Source organism: Eupeodes corollae, chromosome 1, assembly GCF_945859685.1.
Source record: "Eupeodes corollae chromosome 1, idEupCoro1.1, whole genome shotgun sequence".
Lineage (NCBI taxonomy): Eukaryota > Metazoa > Arthropoda > Insecta > Diptera > Syrphidae > Eupeodes > Eupeodes corollae.
Genome location: NC_079147.1, coordinates 303,205,228 through 303,211,227, shown reverse-complemented (window position 1 = coordinate 303,211,227; position 6,000 = coordinate 303,205,228).

The window sequence follows — 6,000 nt, the reverse complement described above, 5'->3', positions numbered from 1 at the left end:
TGCTACTATTTTGGCAACGGCAGGTAGAAAACAAATTCCTCTCCAGTTTTCGCACTTTGTAAGATCTCCTTTTTTGGAAGCTTGACGATAATTCCCTTCTTCCACTATCTGTGGTCCAGGCTTCTTTTATGAGCAGTTCGCTTGCTGACGTTGGCGCTGCTTGTAAAAGCTCTGCGGGAATTCCATCAAGTCCTAACGCTTTGTTGTTCTTAATATTTATACCTTACCATAATATTTATGTTGTAATATAATTAAATTTTATACTTTTATAAAAACTATTTATATTATTAGAAAATGCTTTTAACAAAAGGTTGTCCATACTAACAAAGAAAACAATTAGACATTTTCTGTTTTTATTCGAATGTTTGGTATTTCTAATGTTTCGTAGAAACCATTTTTCGTAATAGTTAAGTTTTTGGAAATTTAGCTAAAAAGGCGATTGGACAAAATAAAGTAATACCTTAAATAATTTACAGTCACTGAAGGGGTTATTAGTACCCCTTATATGTTTATTTTTAAATACAGTGCGAACGTAAGCAAAATAGTGAAGTATTTAAGAGCAGATACCGGTGAACATTGGTCTTAATGTTCTAAACATCAAAATGGGAGGGAAAAACAGAGTTCGCCAAATTATTCCACATCGATGTGCGGTTTAAGAAGGAATCTCTATACTTAACAGTGAGGACGAAATTGACCTCAAGGATGAACTGATGAGCATTCCTGGAAATGCAAGCATTACTGCTGAACCATTTAAGGTGTGAAATACAACTGGCTAATTCGACAAAACATTGTTTGTAAAAATATCTGTAAAATAACGAAAGGCATGAAACATTGCGGTTGTGTTCGAGGGATGTAAATTTTTCGGTTATAGCTCTTTAGATATCATTTTTAAAGTTATTTTTTGGATCCTATCCGAAAGACTTACACTTATTTTAAGGGGCACTTGCCAGATATGCAAATTGTATTCAAGCTTTTAATGGATGAAAGCTTTTTAAATCACAGTCAGATCAGAAGGTGTGAACATTCCTTTCATAGTCGGGAAAATCCGAAGCATCTAGCAGCGCTTTTGGCAATGTCGAATATGGGATCATTCCATAAGAGGTGATCTGTGATACACATACAGGGTATTGAAAATTCATTAGGCAGTAAAGGCAGAGTGCATAGGATCATTGTCTTGTTAAAAAACAAAATAATTACTAAGGCCATGCTCTTCAACACTGTCCTTTAAACTACAATTAAAGTTATATTGGCCACGCCATTTGCCACCATGAACCCCAAACCTAAACGCTTTCATCACTATGATAGTAGACACGAAGCAAACATTGCACGATTCAAAGTATTACGGAAGTTCTGCGAGAAAAACGCAATTCATTCCGGAAGTGAATAGAATATGGAATTTTCCAAAACGCATTTCAACAAACCAAGATAATTTTAAAAAAGGGTCTGCGCACTAAAATTTTTACCGATTGTATTTGACATTTCTTCGGTCAAGTTTGGAGCACTTATTTTGTTCTTCTTTCAGAATTTAACCGTTAAACCGGTGATTTTAATTTTCTTAATAACATAACGGTTCTAAGTGTAAACTTATACAAGTTATCAACTTTTTTTAAGTTCTTTAACAGTTTCATTATATTTTCAGCCATTTGTACCAATTCTGAACAGATAACTTAACTCTTTGGATTAAGGGACATTTTGGTTTAGTTTTTATTTGCTAATGCTTGAAACGTTGATTAGACCTTAAAAAGTAAATTTGATCTTTTGAAATCTTAAGGTACTTCAAAACACAAAAAAGTTAAAAGATCAATAAGTATTGCTAATACTTTTTTAACCTGTGTTTTAGTTTTTTCGTGTGCCTATGTTTGTAGTGTAATCGAGGTAAATGCACTCAGAAGGTGTATTTTTGTTAAGTTCTTAAAATACATACATATAAATTAAAAAACCTTCAACAATTGCATGAAATTTGCAAAAACAAAAATGCATTTGCCAATACTTTTTGGATCTACTGTATTTCATAATTGACTTTGGGGTGTTAAGGGGTTTCATAAAATGCAATAAATACATACAAGTTCTTGGGGGGGTTTATTAACTTCCCATAAGAAGTTATTGTAATGGGTCCGATTTGTCAAATTGAAAATTTTGATATTTCTCGACGTTTCAAGGTCCCTACAATCGAAATAAAAGATTTTTAGAAAGCTGTCTGTGCGTGCGTGTGTACGTACGTTCGTACGTTCGAACGTTCGCGACGTTTTTTCGTCGTCCATAGCTCAAGAACCAGAAGAGATATCGATTTAAAATAAATTTTGTTATACAGATAATAAGGCAGAAAGATGCAGAAAGGGCTCTCAAGAAAATTGCGTGGGTGGTTTTCTTACCAAAGCAGTTTGAAAAAAAGGTGAACATTTTAGTTAACCCTAAATATCTTACGAACCAAAAACGCTAGAGACTTGACTTAAATTTTATATAATATATTGTAACGTGATATCAAAAAAATATATTTTTTGAAAAAAATGCAACCAATTGTTTTTTTATAAATCAAAAAAACTGAAAAAAAAAATGTGTCGTCTCCAAAATTTTACGACTAAAATATGATTTCATCTCCAAAACAATTTTGCGCAACGAAAAATAATGTTTTTGACATTTAGTAAAATTTTAAGAAAAATCGAATTGACAGTTTTTTTTATAAAAAATAAAAATCTAAAAAACTCGACTCAAATATCTTTTCAAAACTTTGAAATATTGGCTTCAAACTAATTTTATCTTATAAGAAATATTGCTTTCAACATTCAGTAGAATTTTGAGAAAAATCGAATTGACAGTTTTTTTACAAAAAATAAAAACCTAAACAAAAATTTATAAAAGTTGGTAAAAATTGATTTTCGGCTCTAATATCTTTTCTAAAATTTGAAATATTGGCTTCAAACTAATTTTATCTTTGAAGAAATATTGTTTTTATCATTCGGTAAAATTTTGAAAAAAATCGAATTGACAGTTTTTTTCCAAAAAATAGAACTCTAAAAAAACAATGCTAAAACTTGGTAAAAAATTACTTTCGACTTCAAACTTATTTTATTTCACATATTGTTTTCGATATTCAGTAATTTTTATATAAAAATCCAACAGTCCGTTTTTTCATAAAAATAAAATCTACAAAAAATGGCACGCAAATTTGGTAAAAATTGATACGAGTACAAATAGACAAACTTTTAAGCAAGACAAATCGACAGACGGGAAGTTATCAGTTTGGGTCGCATCCCAGCATCTCTTTTTATATTTTGTTTGGCGAGTTATTTTACGGAACTGACTGTGTCGCACGAAGTTTCTGACGTATTCATGTGTCTTTTTAGGCAAACAAATTGATATTATTCAATTTCAATTAGGGCATATATATATTCTTTTCTTCTTTACTCAGTGCAAAATAATACTAAAAACCGAGTACTTCGAGTTAAGATAGTGTTCAAGTTAATAAGAAAGATACACAAAAGTAGTCGATTTTAGAAAGACATATGCACATACTTCATTGCTGATATATCAGTTTTGCAAAAAAAAACTTGATTTCCATTGAACTCTACTTATGTTATGAATGCTACTAGCCTTTTCTACCGCAACGCCTTAGTTTCATCCAAAACCAAGTGCATAAATTAATCAAAATTCATGTTTAATTTTTTTTGCCTTACAGGTTTAAATATTAATTCCAAAAATGATAGCTCGTATATATTTATTTTCTTACAATGAGCGGTACGTTTATGGAATAGGAAATAATCAAAAAGTTGGCATTGAATGTTTCGAAAATATGCGTGTAAGACCTCCTAAATGTTGACATTGACATTTTGCATTGTTTTGAAAAAGACAAAAAATACTTTAAGGAAATAATATACAAAAATATTTCACATACCGTGACGTGTACATTTGAGTGAGCAAGTGTTACACTTTTGTAATTAAATAAATATTTAATATTAATTAAATATTTTACAACTACATCCTATAGAGCTATGTACATATAATTCTCTGTTAAACAATTTGTTCGGGTCGATCAAAAGAAGCTGTTTTAGTGTTATTAAGAGCTGATATGCTTTTATATTTTCAAATACATTAAAGATTTGATTTCTTATTATTTTATTTTTACTTTTATGACCTGAAATGTCAATTTATTACATACAATATTTTTTTCAAGAGGTAACAAATTTCAATTAGTAAAAGTTTACTTATTTTAACGTAAAGATAACGTTTCGTATAAATAGAAAAAACAATTGATTTTTTGGTTTTACTGCAAAACTCTACACAAAAGTAGTCTCAACCTGACATAAAGACTGAATGCGTAAACCTAAAATACTCGTATGTAATACAAATGAAGTTTAAATGCAATCTTGAAGTGAATTGATTTTTACTCTGATATTGGTAAAAATTGTAAAAAATTAAATTAAATAAGAGAATTAGTTTAAAGCGTGTTTTTGATCTTTAACCCAAAAACAGCAAAAGTGATATTTTTGTTAAACTAATAACTAATTGAAAAACACAATGAACGTTTCATATCTATTAAAATAAAAGCTTTGAATTTCTTGAGAACTGAAGTGTGTCAAAAAAGTTTCTTCTCAACTTATTTTTTTACCTTAATTGTTTTTATTTGATATTTAGAGAAATTATGCACCTATTTCCTTAAATTCAAGGATCAAAAATTTTTCTTTCTCCAATTTTTAAGTTTTGTTGAATCCTTTAACACAAAATATTTTCTAGCATCAGCTCACATCTACAAGTAAGCAGACTGAAAATTGACCTTGAAAAAATTACGTCAAGTAGCCATATAGTTCTTAATATCAGATTCTTTCTCATTTTCCGGGTTTTTGAATTCTTGTAGCGTTTTTCGCATTAATAGAAATGGCAACAAAAAAAGGATATAGTACTTTTGGAAAAAGCTACGTTTCAAAACATTTTCGCGAGAGAGCAACAAATACCCTTTAAACTATTGCGTTTGAGCTCTTAAATATGGCATACATATTAAGAAAGCTGTTCGAATCTGAGAATACTTTGAAATGTAGGAAATCGTCATTCTTAAATAAAATGAAAGGAGGATGGGATGCGACTCACACTGATAACTCCCCATCACGTCTGTCGATTGTCGATCTTGCTTAAAAGTATGTAGGTTTTTGTGTAGGGTTAAAAAAGTTGTCAGTCGAATTATTCTTAAAATTTTTTAAATTACCAACAATGTTTTTCATATAAAGAAATAGTTTAGTTCAATAATCTAGTTTTGTTAAATAGATTTTTATTCGAAAACAAATGTTTAACAATTTTAGTACCATTTCTTAAATTTTTATAAATTGTATGAATGAAATAAGTTTGAGAGATATCAAGAACCGAACATCAATTTTTACAAAATTTGAGTACTTATTTTTGTAGATTTTATTTCTTTATGAAAAACAAACTGTTGGATTTTTATAAAAATAAACTACTGAATATCGAAAACAATATTTTCTGTGCAATAAAAAAAGTTTGGAGACAATATTTTTAATTTTTGAAAAGCTATTTGAGTCGAAAGTAAATTTTTACCAAGTTTAAGTTTTTTTTTCGGTTTTTATTTTTTGTAAAGAAATGGCAATTCCCTTTTTCTCAAAATGCTTCAGAATGTTGAAAACATTATTTTTTAGAAGATAAAATTAGTTGGAAGCCATAATCTCAATTTTTTGAAAAGATATTTGAGTCGAAATTAAATTTTTACCAACTTTGAGTAATGTTTTTTTTTGGTTTTTACTTTTTATAAAAAAAAACTGTCAATTCGATTTTTCTCAAAATCTTACCAGATGTTAAATCATTTTGTATTCGTCAAATTTTCGAGGTGACAATTTTTTTTTCAGTTTTTTTAATTAATAAAAAAACTGTTAAATGGATTTTTGTCAAAAAAATATATTTGTTTGATATCACGTTACAATATATTATATAAAATTTAATTCAAGTCTCTGGCGTTTTTGGTTCATGAGATATTAAGGGTTAACCAAAATGTTCACC